The 17,419-nt window shown below is 47.0% G+C and overlaps 1 protein-coding gene across 4 annotated transcripts in view; it reads right to left on the bottom strand.

The window, feature by feature from the left end:
• LOC121286806 (14-3-3 protein beta/alpha-1-like) overlaps positions 1-14,275 on the bottom strand; it is a 39,747-nt gene extending 25,472 nt beyond the window's left edge. The window contains exon 1 of one of the 4 annotated variants that reach the window (XM_041203854.1): positions 14,155-14,275. The gene's annotated coding sequence lies outside the window, so the exon portion shown is untranslated. Of the gene's footprint in view, positions 1-1,497; positions 1,642-14,154 lie in introns of those variants that run through there. The other 3 variants (XM_041203855.1, XM_041203853.1, XM_041203856.1) reach the window with 3 other exon arrangements.
• Positions 14,276-17,419: the final 3,144 nt, after the last annotated feature.

Genomic DNA, 17,419 nt, shown 5'->3' with positions numbered 1-17,419 from the left:
GATAGAACGTGAAGTTATTCCCGCAAGCTCTCTTCCCCAAACACAACATATTTTCAAATCTTAGTGAAGGGGAAGTGGTGAAGAAAAGCCTCAGGAAGATTAGCAACTTGCATTTATATAGTGCCTTTTAACTGATAGAATATCCCAAGGGGCCTCATAGGCGTGTTATGAGACAAAATTTAATACTGAGCCACCAAAAGTGATATTGGGACTGGTAACTAAAAGCTTGGTCAAGGGGGCAGGTTTTAGTAAGTGTCTTACAGGAGGAGAGTTGAAAGCTACAAGCTAAAGCTTCACAGGAACTCTGAATTGAACTTTTGGTGGCTCAGTATTAAATTTTGTCTCATAACACACCTATGAAGCCCCTTGGGATATTTTATCAGTTAAAAGGCACTATATAAATGCAAGAAAGGTTTGGTCCCTGGACATGTAGTGTGCAGTCCCACCAGCATATGGACATGCCCCTGGCACTCATGAACCAAACTCCCAGCTGTGGGCAAATAGCCCTACTGCCTTGTGGATACCTTGGGGAAGTTGAAGGCTAAGGGGCTAAACCCTGACAGAAAATCTGGAGTGCAGCCCAAAGGTGGACTTAAGTCTAAATATGTCAACTCCTGCAACCAAACCGATGTCAAACATAGTACTCTACATTCCTTTGGACTCAACCGGGCAGCTCAAGAGGCAAGTCCTGACGTTTGGACAGCCCAGGGTCTCCAGCAAATAATTTTGCCCAGGTTTGCATCCTAGAGAGGACATTCTGGTTACGCTGAATACAGAGTTGCGCACAAGTCCCGTGAGATGATGGCTTGCGCCAGGTGGCTGCCAGAGATACAAGAGGGGAGAAGAAATTCCAGAGCTTAGGGCCAAGGCAGCTGTAGGCACTTCCACGAATGATGAAGTGGTGAAAATAAGGGATGCACCAGAAAGCTAGAATTGGAGGAACACAGAGATCCTGGAGGGTTGCATAGTTTGAGGTGGTTAGAGATTCAGGGTGGGGCTGAGGCCATGGACGGATGTGAAAATACAAACAAGAATTTTAAAATTGAGATGCGGTCAATGTAGTTCAGAAAACATATGGATAATGTGTGAAAGTGACTGGCTGAAAGTTAGAATACGAACAGCAGAATTTTGGACGAGCTCAAGTTTGTGAATAGATAGCAACTGAGGCACTAAAGAGGAAGTTGCTCCATAAAAGGAAGACACACAAATGTGAGAAATACAAAAACTCAAGGTCTTGTTACAAAACCCAAATTGTTAACAGTACTGATCAATACAGGTTCTGCCAATTTACTAGATTGTAACATCATTCAGTATTGCTTCTTACCACAATATTTTCTCTACATACTAGAAACTTAGAAAGGGGAAAGAATCTAATTTTCTGATATTTAAGAGCTTGCGGAGGTAAAGATCCAACATCCTAACTCCAAATATACCAGCATTCACATTATAATCACTTTAAGGTTACTAACCCCACACTACTCAGCCATTTAGACTCACCAACAGATCTCTCACCTACTCATTAACTTACAGCGATGTCTATGCAGGTAGATCTTCAGCTCTCACTCAACCAGCAACTTATTCATTGGGCGAATTGAAACTGGAGATGCTACTCCCACAAGCAGAAACTCAAAAGCATTTAGCTTATGATGTAACTTGTTTCGTTAAACTGGTTTAACCAGTACTCCTCCCACTTGGATGAAACAAGCTGTTACATCTGTTAGGTTCATAATTGCAAAATGAGCAGCTCAGAACTAAAAGCACCCAAAGTGCTTCTTTTTTGGGCAGTTAAATTTTTATAGACTCAAGAGTAAACCTCCTGCTTGGTCACTGGTGCACTGAGCGCAGGGGGTTCCACTTTGCTGGACTTATGTCCGCTTGCATCAACTTATCAACTAAACAAACAAATTGCTCCTGGTTAAGCAATGCCTCAATTTTAGAAATCTCTGTTGTTTTCAAATCCCTCCATGGTCTTGCCCCTCCCTATCTCTATAACCCCCTCCAACCCCACACCTCTCTGAGATATTGGCATTCCTCTATGTCTGACCTCTTTAGCAACCCAGGTGTTAATCACTCCATCACCAGTGGCAGTGCCTTCCACTATCTGCCTCAACCTCTCATAGGAGTATAGGAAGAGTAGGCCATTCAGCCCATCAAGCCTGCTCCTCCATTCAATATGATAGTGGCTGATCATCGACTTCAATGTCTTTTTCCCACACTATCCCCATATCCCTTTACGTTATTGGTATTCAGAAATTTGTCAATCTCTACTTTAAACATTCTCAATGACTTCCACGGCTTCCACAGCCCTCTGGGGTAGAGAATTCTACCGCCTCCAATGCAAGTATATCCCACCTTAGTTGTGGAAGCCAAAGCTGCTCACAGTATTCCAGGGAGTGGTCTCACCGAAGACCTGTACAATTGTAGCAAGTCTTCCTTTCTCTTGTACTCTAATCCCCTTGCAATAAAGGTCAACTTGTCATTTGGTTTCTTAACTGCCTGCTGTACCTGCATAATAATTTTGCTCTTCTATTCTTACGACCAAAGTGAATAACTTCACACTTCCCCACTTTATACTCCGTCATCTTGTTGCCTATTCACTTAACCTGTCTATATCTGTTTGCAGCCTCTTTGTGTCCTCCTCACAGCTTACATTCTCACCTAAATTTGTATTGTCACTAAATTTAAGATACATCATTCTCTGTATCTTCAACCAAGTCACTACTATAGATTGTAAGTGGCTGAGGCTCCAGTGCTGATCCTTCTGTCACTCCCCTGGTCACAGCCTGTCCACTTGATAATGCCCCATTTATTCCTACTCTTTGCTTCCTGTGCATTAACAAATCCTCTGTCCATTCCCACTATTGCACCCAAATCCATGTGTCCTTATTCTGAGTATTAATGTTTTGTATGGCACGTTATCAAATGCCTTTGGAAATCTATTGGTTCCCCTATATCTACCTTACTAGTTCATTCTCAAAAATCTTCAACACAATTTCCCTTTTATAAAATCATGTTGCCTTTGTCGATCATCTTATGATTTTCTATGTGCATTGTCGAGATTTGCTTAATATTAGACTCCAGCACTTTCCTGATGACTGATGTCAAGTTAACTGGCCTGTAGGAACATAAGAACAGGCGAATACCATTCAGCCTGTCCAGCTTGCTCTGCCATTCAATACGATCATGGCTGATCAAACACTTCAATATCTTTCACCCACACTATCCCCATAATCTTTTACATTATTGTTATCAGAAATCTATCAATCTCTACCTGAAACATACTCAATGACTGAGCTTCCACAACCCTCTGGGGTACAGAATTCCAAAGATTCACAAACTTCTGAGTAAAGAAATGTCTCCTCGTCTCAGTCCTAAGATGCTTCCCCCTTATTTTGAAATTGTGTCCCCTGGTTCTAGACTCCCCAACCAGGGGAAACAACTTACCTGCATCTACCCTGTCTATTCCTTTCAGTGTTTTGTAGGTTTCAATGAGATCACCTCTCATTCTTCGAAACTCTGGAGAATACAGGCCCAGTTTCCCCAATCTGTCTTCTTAGGACAGCCTCGCCATCCCCGGAACAAGTCTGGTGAACCTTCGTTGCGCTCCCTCTATGGCAATAATGATCTCCCTCCACCCCTAATGCCTCAATTTCTTCCTTTAAGGTGTTGCTTAAAACCTACTTCTTTGGCCAAGCTGTCAACCATCTGCCTTAATATCTCTCTTATGGGGTTCAGAGTCAAATTTTGCTGCAAAGTTCCTTGGGATGTTTTCTGACAAGTTCTGGATGTTTTCTAAAGGTGCCATGTAAATGCAAGTTGTTACTGTTGCTAAAATAGTTCAAACTGATCAGTCCCATCATTGATCTGGGTGGTGGTATGAACCAATTAGCAGCAGTTTTAATTAGGCTCGAAACATTAACTCTGTCTTTCTCTCCACAGATGTTGTCAGACCTGCTGAGTTTTTCCAGCAATTTTTGTTTTTGTTTCAGATTTCCAGCGTCCACAGTATTTTGCTTTTAACTTTAAAATTATGAATGGGTTTTATAAGGTAGATGCGATTAAACTGTTTTCATTTGTGGGCGAGTCCAGCCGATGGAGAATAAATATAATACAGTCATTAACAAGTGAACTAGAATGAATTTCTTTGCACAATGAGTGGCAAAGTGTGGAACTTGTGGTCATGTGGAATGGTTGAAGCATACAGCATTGATGAATATAAAAGGAGACTCGATGCATTCATGAGGGAGAAGGGAACAGGGATTCCTGGCCAGTTGGGAAAAGCTCATTATAGCAGGAGGGGGCTGATGTTTAGTTTAAACTGCAGCACAGAGCAGTTGACAGAATGGCCTATTTCTGTACAATAGATTCCCTACAATTCAAAAACTGCTGACCAATTTACCAATGAAGTCTGTCTCTGAGAAATCATTTCTATTAAAGTATATAAATTGTTCAAGAATTTGAATTCATCAAATTAAAACAACAAAGTGGAACTTAGTGCAAAAAAAATTGAACAAACAGATAATGTGAATTAAACAACTTTGATTAAGCATAGCTTACCTACCAGTCCCCGAGCTGAAAAGCACTTTGGGACATCCTACAGTTGTGATAGGAGCTATATAAATGCAAGTCTTTAGTTCATTCTCGTTTTACTGTGCTATTACACCAGTGTCCTGTGTCATTGCAATATTCCAAAATCACCCCACTTTACAAGGCTATTACTCCAGGCTCACCTCTCAATGCCCCCTCCTATATTAATGCCTTCAGCCTGATTCCTTCCTAAGTGTCAGCTGTGGGTCAGATGGTAGCATTCTGAAGAACAAGGTTCTGGATTCAAGTCCCACTCCAGAACTTGAGCACAAAAATCAAGGCTGACACTCCAGTGCCAGAAGTACTGTCTTTTGGATGAGATGTCAAACTGAGGCCCAGTCTGGATGTAAAAGATTGTATGGCAATAATTATCCCTCAATCAACATCACAAAAAACAGATTATCTAGTCAGTATCACATTGCTGTTTGTGGGAGATTGCTGTACTGGCTGGTGCGCTTCCTACATTAGAACAATGACGACACTTCACAAGTACTTCATTGGCTGTAAAGCACTTTGACACATCCAGTGGTTGCGAAAAGTGCTATAGAAATGCAAGTCTGTTTCTTCCATGTTACTGGAGTTAATCCTCCAGGCTTTCTTCATCACTGTACTATCACATCAACATCACTACAATCCTAATCCTCTCTCCTTTACTGACTGCACTATTAATTAAGTCACTCCCATATTACTCCAGTCACAGTGCTGTTATCCAAGTCTCAGGCTGCTCCAGTCTCACTCCATTGTTGCACCATCACACCAGTTTCCCATGTTATTTCCTTATTTTGCCTGTCTCCTTTGGTTTTTCATGCTGTTATTCCAGTTTCCATTTACAACTGCACAATTCCCAATGTCTCAGAAACATAAGTGGATGAGCCACCTGGAGTCTGGATATTCTGTGCTGAGTAACTCACCTTCTAATTCTCCAAATCCTTTGCACTATCTACAAGACAAAAGTCAGGAGTGTGATTGAATACTCTCCACTTGTCTGGATGAGTGCAGCTTCAAAAACACATGTGAAGCTTGACACCATCAAGGACAAAGCAGCCCACTCGATCAGTGCCTCCTTAAACATTCACTTATTCCACCACCAGTTCACAGTGGCAGCAGTGTGTATCATATTCAAGGTTACTGTAGACAACTCGCTAAGGTTTCTTCAATAGCGCCTTCCAAACCCACAACCTCCATCACCCAGGAGGACAAGGGCAGTAGGTACATGGGAACACCACCACCTGCAAGTTCTCCTTCAATCCACATACCATCCTGACCAGAAAATATATCACTTCTCCTTCATCACCACAGGGTCAAGATGCTGGAACTACCTATGTAAAAGCACAATGGGTGTGTCTACACCACACGGACTGCAATGGTTCAAGAAGGTAGCTCATCACCACCTTTGCAAGCACAATTAGGAGTTGGAATTAATTGCTGGCCTCGAGAGTGATGCCCACATCCAATGAATGAACAAAAGAAAACGGTGGTATTACTCTGGTCTTAATCTCTACTTCTGTGCTACAACTGCAGACTCTCCTGAACTGCTGCACTTGTTAGTCTCCCCAGATTTTATTTTGCATGTTTAATGCATTCTTTCCTATTGTATCACCTTTTCCAATGTTCTTAAATAATTATTCTTCTCTCCTGAATTTTATTGTAATACTGCTGTTGTCTCCCTGGTGTTCCTGCACAATTACTCCAGTTTCCTATAAAGACTGCAGGACACCCCACGTTACTGGAGTATTTCACCCTTCTTTTCCAACATTCTTAGTTCAGCCTCTCTCAATGGTACTGAAGTATATAACTGCATCATTACTCCACTCATACCCAAGCTGCATTACTCCAGACCTTCTTTGTGCAGCGACACTATTATTCTAGTCTTCCTGGACCGTTACTCTACTCTGTGTTACTCCACTATTGTGTTCATCTTTCGCTGTATTACTGCCCTATTATGAAATCTTTTCATTTACTCCAGTCGATTGCTGGTTTGAATCATTGTGGCCATGAAAGATACTTTGGAATTGCAAAATTTTTCTTTTTTTATAAAGATATATTCCAGCTTTTGCCCGTGACTGTAGATTGTCAATTACTCGCTCATTATTTCAGTCTCCTCCAGTTAAGCCGGTTACGCTGGCCTCACTGACTCGCTGCTCCACAACTCCAGTTAGTCCTCTACTGCACCAGACTCTGTTACTCTCATCTGTTACTCTGATCTGTTACTCAAGTCTCCCAGTCAATCTGATCACCGTCACTCTGATCTCCCTGTTACTCTAATCTCCATAACTTTGATCTCTCTCTGCATGCGTGATCTCTTAGTCTGGTCTCCCTCTCGCTCTGTTACTACAGCCTCAGTCTCTCTCTCTCTCTGTTACACCGGTCTCTCTCTTCCCTCTGGTTTCCTCTCTCTCCCTCTCTAGTCTCCGTCTCTCTCTCTCACACTCCCGTCTCCCTCCCTCCTCTCAAACTCCCGTCTCCCTCCCTCCTCTCACACTCCCGTCTCCCTCCCTCCTCTCACACTCCCGTCTCCCTCCCTCCTCTCACACTCCCGTCTCCCTCCCTCCTCTCTCTCTCACTCCCGTCTTCCTCCCTCATCTCTCTCTCACTCCCGTCTCCCTCCCTCCTCTCTCTCACACTCCCGTCTCCCTCCCTCCTCTCTCTCACACTCCCGTCTCCCTCCTCTCTCTCTCACTCCCGTCTCCCTCCCTCCTCTCAAACTCCCGTCTCCCTCCCTCCTCTCAAACTCCCGTCTCCCTCCCTCCTCTCAAACTCCCGTCTCCCTCCCTCCTCTCTCACGCTCCCGTCTCCCTCCCTCCTCTCTCACGCTCCCGTCTCCCTCCCTCCTCTCTCACGCTCCCGTCTCCCTCTCTCCTCTCTCTCACGCTCCCGTCTCCCTCCCTCCTCTCTCTCACGCTCCCGTCTCCCTCCCTCCTCTCTCACGCTCCCGTCTCCCTCCCTCCTCTCTCTCACGCTCCCGTCTCCCTCCCTCCTCTCTCTCACGCTCCCGTCTCCCTCCCTCCTCTCTCTCACGCTCCCGTCTCCCTCCCTCCTCTCTCTCACGCTCCCGTCTCCCTCCCTCCTCTCTCTCACGCTCCCGTCTCCCTCCCTCCTCTCTCACGCTCCCGTCTCCCTCCATCCTCTCACGCTCCCGTCTCCCTCCCTCCTCTCTCACGCTCCCGTCTCCCTCCCTCCTCTCTCTCACGCTCCCGTCTCCCTCCCTCCTCTCTCTCACGCTCCCGTCTCCCTCCCTCCTCTCTCTCACGCTCCCGTCTCCCTCCCTCCTCTCTCTCACGCTCCCGTCTCCCTCCCTCCTCTCTCTCACGCTCCCGTCTCCCTCCCTCCTCTCTCTCACGCTCCCGTCTCCCTCCCTCCTCTCTCTCACGCTCCCGTCTCCCTCCCTCCTCTCTCTCACGCTCCCGTCTCCCTCCCTCCTCTCTCTCACGCTCCCGTCTCCCTCCCTCCTCTCTCTCACGCTCCCGTCTCCCTCCCTCCTCTCTCACGCTCCCGTCTCCCTCCCTCCTCTCTCTCACGCTCCCGTCTCCCTCCCTCCTCTCACACTCCCGTCTCCCTCCCTCCTCTCACACTCCCGTCTCCCTCCCTCCCTGACTCCCGTCTCTCTCTCTGCGTTACTACCGTCTCTCTCTCTCCGTTACTACCGTCTCTCTCTCACTACCGTCTCTCTCTCTCACTACCGTCTCTCTCTCACTACCGTCTCTCTCTTACTACCGTCTCTCTCTCCCACTACCGTCTCTCTCTCCCACTACCGTCTCTCTCTCTCACTACCGTCTCTCTCTCTCACTACCGTCTCTCTCTCTCACTACCGTCTCTCTCTCTCACTACCGTCTCTCTCTCTCACTACCGTCTCTCTCTCTCACTACCGTCTCTCTCTCTCTGTTACTACCGTCTCTCTCTCTGTTACTACCGTCTCTCTCTCTCTGTTACTACCGTCTCTCTCTCTCTCTCTCTCTGTTACTACCGTCTCTCTCTCTCTCTCTCTGTTACTACCGTCTCTCTCTCTCTCTCTGTTACTACCGTCTCTCTCTCTCTCTGTTACTACCGTCTCTCTCTCTCTGTTACTCCCGTCTCTCTCTCTCTCTCTATTACTCCCGTCTCTCTCTCTCTATTACTCCCATCTCTCTCTCTCTCTCTCTATTACTCCCGTCTCTCTCTCTCTATTACTCCCGTCTCTCTCTCTCTCTCTATTACTCCCGTCTCTCTCTCTCTCTATTACTCCCGTCTCTCTCTCTCTCTCTATTACTCCCGTCTCTCTCTCTCTCTCTCTATTACTCCCGTCTCTCTCTCTCTCTCTCTATTACTCCCGTCTCTCTCTCTCTCTCTCTCTCTATTACTCCCGTCTCTCTCTCTCTCTCTATTACTCCCATCTCTCTCTCTCTCTATTACTCCCGTCTCTCTCTCTCTCTCTCTCTATTACTCCCGTCTCTCTCTCTCTCTATTACTCCCGTCTCTCTCTCTCTCTATTACTCCCGTCTCTCTCTCTCTCTCTATTACTCCCGTCTCTCTCTCTCTCTATTACTCCCGTCTCTCTCTCTCTCTCTATTACTCCCGTCTCTCTCTCTCTCTCTATTACTCCCGTCTCTCTCTCTCTCTCTATTACTCCCGTCTCTCTCTCTCTCTCTATTACTCCCGTCTCTCTCTCTCTCTCTCTATTACTCCCGTCTCTCTCTCTCTCTCTCTATTACTCCCGTCTCTCTCTCTCTCTCTCTATTACTCCCGTCTCTCTCTCTCTCTCTCTATTACTCCCGTCTCTCTCTCTCTCTCTCTATTACTCCCGTCTCTCTCTCTCTCTCTCTATTACTCCCGTCTCTCTCTCTCTCTCTATTACTCCCGTCTCTCTCTCTCTCTCTCTCTATTACTCCCGTCTCTCTCTCTCTCTCTCTATTACTCCCGTCTCTCTCTCTCTCTATTACTCCCGTCTCTCTCTCTCTCTATTACTCCCGTCTCTCTCTCTCTCTATTACTCCGTCTGTCTCTCTCTCTCTATTACTCCCGTCTCTCTCTCTCTATTACTCCCATCTCTCTCCTCTCTTACTCCCGTCTCTCTCTCTCTCTCTCTATTACTCCGTCTCTCTCTCTCTCTCTCTCTATTACTCCCGTCTCTCTCTCTCTCTCTCTATTACTCCCGTCTCTCTCTCTCTCTCTCTCTATTACTCCCGTCTCTCTCTCTCTCTCTCTATTACTCCCGTCTCTCTCTCTCTCTCTCTATTACTCCCGTCTCTCTCTCTCTCTCTATTACTCCCGTCTCTCTCTCTCTATTACTCCCGTCTCTCTCTCTCTCTCTATTACTCCCGTCTCTCTCTCTCTCTCTCTATTACTCCCGTCTCTCTCTCTCTCTCTCTATTACTCCCGTCTCTCTCTCTATTACTCCCGTCTCTCTCTCTCTCTCTCTATTACTCCCGTCTCTCTCTCTCTCTCTATTACTCCCGTCTCTCTCTCTCTCTCTCTATTACTCCCGTCTCTCTCTCTCTCTCTCTATTACTCCCGTCTCTCTCTCTCTCTCTATTACTCCCGTCTCTCTCTCTCTCTATTACTCCCGTCTCTCTCTCTCTCTATTACTCCCGTCTCTCTCTCTCTATTACTCCCGTCTCTCTCTCTCTATTACTCCCGTCTCTCTCTATTACTCCCGTCTCTCTCTCTCTCTATTACTCCCGTCTCTCTCTCTCTCTATTACTCCCGTCTCTCTCTCTCTCTCTCTATTACTCCCGTCTCTCTCTCTCTCTCTATTACTCCCGTCTCTCTCTCTCTCTCTCTCTCTATTACTCCCGTCTCTCTCTCTCTCTCTCTCTATTACTCCCGTCTCTCTCTCTCTCTCTCTATTACTCCCGTCTCTCTCTCTCTCTCTATTACTCCCGTCTCTCTCTCTCTCTCTCTCTCTATTACTCCCGTCTCTCTCTCTCTCTCTCTATTACTCCTGTCTCTCTCTCTCTCTCTCTATTACTCCCGTCTCTCTCTCTCTCTCTCTATTACTCCCGTCTCTCTCTCTCTCTCTATTACTCCCGTCTCTCTCTCTCTCTCTATTACTCCCGTCTCTCTCTCTCTCTCTATTACTCCCGTCTCTCTCTCTCTCTATTACTCCCGTCTCTCTCTCTCTCTATTACTCCCGTCTCTCTCTCTCTATTACTCCCGTCTCTCTCTCTCTATTACTCCCGTCTCTCTCTCTCTCTATTACTCCCGTCTCTCTCTCTCTCTATTACTCCCGTCTCTCTCTCTCTCTATTACTCCCGTCTCTCTCTATTACTCCCGTCTCTCTCTCTCTCTCTATTACTCCCGTCTCTCTCTCTCTCTCTATTACTCCCGTCTCTCTCTCTCTCTCTATTACTCCCGTCTCTCTCTCTCTATTACTCCCGTCTCTCTCTCTCTCTATTACTCCCGTCTCTCTCTCTCTCTCTATTACTCCCGTCTCTCTCTCTCTCTCTATTACTCCCGTCTCTCTCTCTCTCTCTCTATTACTCCCGTCTCTCTCTCTCTCTCTCTATTACTCCCGTCTCTCTCTCTCTCTCTATTACTCCCGTCTCTCTCTCTCTCTCTATTACTCCCGTCTCTCTCTCTCTCTATTACTCCCGTCTCTCTCTCTCTCTCTATTACTCCCGTCTCTCTCTCTCTCTATTACTCCCGTCTCTCTCTCTATTACTCCCGTCTCTCTCTCTCTCTATTACTCCCGTCTCTCTCTCTCTATTACTCCCGTCTCTCTCTCTCTCTATTACTCCCGTCTCTCTCTCTCTCTATTACTCCCGTCTCTCTCTCTCTCTATTACTCCCGTCTCTCTCTCTCTCTATTACTCCCGTCTCTCTCTCTCTCTATTACTCCCGTCTCTCTCTCTCTATTACTCCCGTCTCTCTCTCTCTATTACTCCCGTCTCTCTCTCTCTATTACTCCCGTCTCTCTCTCTCTCTATTACTCCCGTCTCTCTCTCTCTCTATTACTCCCGTCTCTCTCTCTCTCTATTACTCCCGTCTCTCTCTCTCTCTATTACTCCCGTCTCTCTCTCTCTCTATTACTCCCGTCTCTCTCTCTCTCTATTACTCCCGTCTCTCTCTCTCTCTCTATTACTCCCGTCTCTCTCTCTCTCTCTCTCTATTACTCCCGTCTCTCTCTCTCTCTATTACTCCCGTCTCTCTCTCTCTCTATATTACTCCCGTCTCTCTCTCTCTATTACTCCCGTCTCTCTCTCTCTATTACTCCCGTCTCTCTCTCTGTCTCTATTACTCTGGTCTTCCTCTCTCTCTCTCTCTATTACTCTGGTCCTCCTCTCTCTCTCTCTCTATTACTCTGGTCCTCCTCTCTCTCTATTACTCTGGCCTTCCTCTCTCTCTCTCTATTACTCTGGTCTTCCTCTCTCTCTCTCTATTACTCTGGTCTTCCTCTCTCTCTCTCTATTACTCTGGTCTTCCTCTCTCTCTCTCTATTACTCTGGTCTTCCTCTCTCTCTCTATTACTCTGGTCTTCCTCTCTCTCTCTATTACTCTGGTCTTCCTCTCTCTCTCTATTACTCTGGTCTTCCTCTCTCTCTCTATTACTCTGGTCTTCCTCTCTCTCTCTATTACTCTGGTCTTCCTCTCTCTCTCTCTATTACTCTGGTCTTCCTCTCTCTATTACTCTGGTCTTCCTCTCTCTATTACTCTGGTCTTCCTCTCTGTCTCTCTATTACTCTGGTCTTCCTCTCTCTCTATTACTCTGGTCTTCCTCTCTCTCTATTACTCTGGTCTTCCTCTCTCTCTATTACTCTGGTCTTTCTCTCTCTCTATTACTCTGGTCTTTCTCTCTCTCTCTATTACTCTGGTCTTCTTCTCTCACTCTATTACTCTGGTCTTCCTCTCTCTATTACTCTGGTCTTCCTCTCTCTATTACTCTGGTCTTCCTCTCTCTCTATTACTCTGGTCTTCCTCTCTCTCTCTATTACTCTGGTCTTCCTCTCTCTCTCTCTCCATTACTCTGGTCTTCCCCCTCTCTCTCTATTACTCTGGTCTTCCCCTCTCTCTATTACTCTGGTCTTTCTCTATTACTTTGGTCTCTCTCTCTCTCTATTATTCTGGTCTCTCTGGTCTTTCTCTCTCTCTATTACTCTGGTCTTTCTCTCTCTCTATTACTCTGGTCTTCCTCTCTCTATTACTCTGGTCTTCCTCTCTCTCTCTCTCTCTCTCTATTACTGGTCTCTCTATTACTCTGGTCTTCCTCTCTCTCTGTTACTCTGGTCTTCCTCTCTCTCTCTCTCTATTACTCTGGTCTTCCTCTCTCTCTATTACTCTGGTCTTCCTCTCTCTCTCTCTCTATTACTGGTCTCTCTATTACTCTGGTCTTCCTCTCTCTCTATTACTCTGGTCGTCCTCTCTCTCTCTCTCTCTCTATTACTCTGGTCTTCCTCTCTCTCTATTACTCTGGTCTTCCTCTCTCTCTCTCTCTCTCTCTCTCTCTCTATTACTCTGGTCTTCCTCTCTCTCTATTACTCCGATCTTCCTCTCTCTCTATTACTCCGGTCTTCCTCTCTCTCTCTCTCTCTCTCTCTATTACTGGTCTCTCTATTACTCTGGTCTTCCTCTCTCTCTATTACTCTGGTCTTCCTCTCTCTCTCTCTATTACTGGTCTCTCTATTACTCTGGTCTTCCTCTCTCTCTCTCTCTATTACTCTGGTCTTCCTCTCTCTCTCTCTCTCTCTCTCTCTCTCTATTACTCTGGTCTTCCTCTCTCTCTATTACTCTGGTCTTCCTCTCTCTCTCTCTCTCTCTATTACTCTGGTCTTCCTCTCTCTCTCTATTACTGGTCTCTCTATTACTCTGGTCTTCCTCTCTCTCTATTACTCTGGTCTTCCTCTCTCTCTCTCTCTCTCTATTACTCTGGTCTTCCTCTCTCTCTCTCTCTCTCTCTATTACTCTGGTCTTCCTCTCTCTCTCTCTCTCTCTCTCTCTCTCTATTACTGGTCTCTCTATTACTCTGGTCTTCCTCTATCTCTCTCTATTACTCTGGTCTTCCTCTCTCTCTATTACTCTGGTCTTCCTCTCTCTCTATTACTCTGGTCTTCCTCTCTCTCTCTCTCTCTCTATTACTCTGGTCTTCCTCTCTCTCTCTCTCTCTATTACTCTGGTCTTCCTCTCTCTCTCTCTCTCTCTATTACTCTGGTCTTCCTCTCTCTCTCTCTCTCTCTCTCTCTCTATTACTGGTCTCTCTATTACTCTGGTCTTCCTCTATCTCTCTCTATTACTCTGGTCTTCCTCTCTCTCTATTACTCTGGTCTTCCTCTCTCTCTATTACTCTGGTCTTCCTCTCTCTCTCTATTACTCTGGTCTTCCTCTCTCTCTCTATTACTGGTCTCTCTATTACTCTGGTCTTCCTCTCTCTCTATTACTCTGGTCTTCCTCTCTCTCTCTCTATTACTCCCGTCTCTCTCTCTCTCTATTACTCTGGTCTTCCTCTCTCTCTCTCTCTCTCTATTACTCCCGTCTCTCTCTCTCTCTATTACTCGGGTGGTTTTGTTCCTCGGCCGGACGGGTTGCTGTGGTTTTCGGGGTGTTTGTGGCCCCGGTTCCCCAGTCGGTCCTGCCCGGGTTTTTCCCCCGCTCTCACTCACCGTTTTCCCGGTCTCTCTCTCTCTCTCTCTGTCTCTCGCTCTCCCGCCGCCCGCTCCTTTCCGTTTCCGCCTTCCCCCACCCCCGTCGCCCAGGCAACGGCTCCACACGGGGTTTCCTCGGAACACTTGCAGGGACCGTGACGTCTCCGTTTCCGTGGCAACCAGCGGATAGTGCGCATGCGTACGAGCCGGCAAATGGCCGAGTGGGTGACAAGTGCGCCTGTGCAGCTCATGTGACGGAGGTTGAGCCTCCTGCAGTCGATTAGCCCGGGAGGGACAACCAACAGCTCAGCTGAAGCAGAGTTAGTGTAGAAGCATGGTAGGAAAATCTAGGCTGATATTCCCAGTGCAGCACTGAGGGAGTGCTGCACTGTCAGAGGGTCAGTACTGAGGGAGTGCTGCACTGTCAGAGGGTCAGTACTGAGGGAGTTCCAGCACTGTCAGAGGGTCAGTACTGAGGGAGTGCTGCACTGTCGGAGGGTCAGTACTGAGGGAGTGCTGCACTGTCAGAGGGTCAGTACTGAGGGAGTGCTGCACTGTCGGAGGGTCAGTACTGAGGGAGTGCTGCACTGTCAGAGGGTCAGTACTGAGGGAGTGCCGCACTGTCAGAGGGTCAGTGCTGAGGGAGTGCTGCACTGTCAGAGGGTCAGTACTGAGGGAGTGCTGCACTGTCAGAGGGTCAGTACTGAGGGAGTGCCACACTGTCAGAGGGTCAGTACTGAGGGAGTGCTGCACTGTCAGAGGGTCAGTACTGAGGGAGTGCCGCACTGTCGGAGGGTCAGTACTGAGGGAGTGCCACACTGTCAGAGGGTCAGTACTGAGGGAGTGCCACACTGTCAGAGGGTCAGTACTGAGGGAGTGCTGCACTGTCAGAGGGTCAGTACTGAGGGAGTGCCGCACTGTCGGAGGGTCAGTACTGAGGGAGTGCCGCACTGTCGGAGGGTCAATACTGAGGGAGTGCCGCACTGTCGGAGGGTCAGTACTGAGGGAGTGCCGCACTGTCGGAGGGTCAGTACTGAGGGAGTGCCACACTGTCGGAGGGTCAGTACTGAGGGAGTGCTGCACTGTCGGAGGGTCAGTACTGAGGGAGTGCTGCACTGTCGGAGGGTCTGCACTGAGGGTGAGCTGCACTGTCAGATGGTCTGCACTGAGGGAATGCTGCACTGTCAGAGGGTCAGTATTGAGGGTGTGCTGCACTGTCAGAGGGTCAGTACAGAGGGAGCAGTATTGAGGGTGTGCTGCACTATCGGAGGGTCAGCACTGAGAGGGTGTGCTGCACTGTCAGAGGGTCAGCACTGAGGGTGTGCTGCACTGTTGGAGGGTCAGCATTGAGGGTGTGCTGCATTGTCGGAGGGTCAGCACTGAGGGAATGCTGCACTGTTGGAAGGGGCAGTATTGGGGGAGTGCTGCTCTGTTGGAGGTGCTGTCCTTTGGATGAGCCGTGAAACCGAAGCTGGATCCCATGGTCCTATTTTGAAAAAGAGCAGTGCCGTTATTCATTGTGTACTGGCTAATATTTATCCTCAGTCAACATCACTAAAACAGGTTATCCTGTTATTATCACACTGGTGTAATGAGTAGCTGTGTAATGGATGTGTGGGGAGTGCGGTGGAGGGAGATTTCTGTGTAATGCCTGACCTCATGAATAGAAGTGATCCCTTCAGCCTTGCAGCAACTGCATTGCAGACCCACTTTTCTTTATGTCTCCTGACCTCCTGCCCTGGCAACAAACTCTGCCCAGCAAAACTCACTGAGCCAGGATAATGCGTCATTATGTGAAACAGGAACAGGAGGAGACCATTTAACCCTTTTGTGCCTGTTCCACTATTCAATAGGTTCACAGCTTATCTGTGATCTAACTGCATATACTTACCGTTGTGCCATACCCCTGAATACTTTCCGTTCAAAAATCCATCAATCTCAGATTCAAAGCAAACAATTTGTCTTTGCATCAATTTCTGTTTGTGGAAGAGAGTAAACTTCCCCTGCCCTTTCTGTGTAGAAATGTTTCTTAATTGCACTCGGGGAAAGGTTTAGCTTTGAGTCCGAGACTCTCCAAACAGCTGAATGTTTTCTCTCTCTCTCTCTCTCTTCCCCTTAATATCTTGAAAACTTTGATCAACTCTCCCCTTTACTTTCTGAATTCAGAGGAATGCAAAGTGAGTTTGTGAATTATCCTAAGATGTTTCACCAGAGCGTTATCACCAAAGTTGTCACCAAATCACAAATGAGTATAATTAGGACAAAAACAGAATTACCTGGAAAAACTCAGCAGGTCCGGCAGCATCAGCGGAGAAGAAGAGAGTTGACGTTTCGAGTCCTCATGACCCTTCAGTAATTAGGACATGCGACCAAGCTTGTTCAATGATGTTGATTTTAAGGAACAAGGCTTGCTGACCTACATTGGTTCCCGGTATGGCAATGTCTTGATTTTAAAATTCTCAGCCTGGTTTTTAAATTTCTCCGTGGCCTTGCCCCTCCCTGTCTCTGTAACCTTTCGATTCTGCAGTCATTCAATTCTGGCTCCTCAAGCACCCCCAATTTTAACTCCTCCACCACTGGTGGCCGCGTCTTCAATTGCCTAGGCCCCAAGCTCTGGAATTCATTCCCTGCGCATCTCTGTCTCTCTACCTCACTTGCCTCCTTTTAAGACACTACCTCAAAGCTACCTCTTTGACCAAGCTTCTGGTCACCTGCTCTAATATCTGCTTATGGGGCTCTGTGTCATATTTTGCTTTATAATGCTCCTGTGAAGCACCTTGGGAAGTTTAGTTATGTTAAAGATGCCATATAAATGTAAGTTGATGTTGTTAAAGGAGGAGAAAGGGGCGGAGAGGTTTAGGCAGGGCCACCAATTGTTGAGCAAAGGAAACTGGGGATGCTCAGGAGTTCAGAAGTGGAGGAGGGCAGAGATGTCAGCGGGTTCTGAATATGTTACACCCTTTCCTGCGTTAGGGGAAATGTCTGAGATCTTATTTCCTGCTGTCTTGTTTGCTGCTTCTATATTTAATACTCTGCTTATTATTGCAGCACTGGTATGAAAGTGAAAAAACGCGCATGTTACTTTTCAAAGTTACATGGCAGAGACAGTCAAGTTCTGCTTGAACGTGATGTAGTTTTATCAGTTTGCAGCAACTCAAATGAGGCTCAACCTTAGGGAGGGTTCGAACCACATGTCCATACAAGTCAGAAATGAAGGGAATGCGGGATAGTCTGTTACAGCGAGTGAGAACACTCATTTTTGAATCGGTGGGTTCGAATTAAA

This window comes from Carcharodon carcharias, chromosome 14, assembly GCF_017639515.1.
Source record: "Carcharodon carcharias isolate sCarCar2 chromosome 14, sCarCar2.pri, whole genome shotgun sequence".
NCBI lineage: Eukaryota > Metazoa > Chordata > Chondrichthyes > Lamniformes > Lamnidae > Carcharodon > Carcharodon carcharias.
Note: the sequence above shows the minus strand (reverse complement) of the source record. Positions and strands in the feature narration are given on the sequence as shown.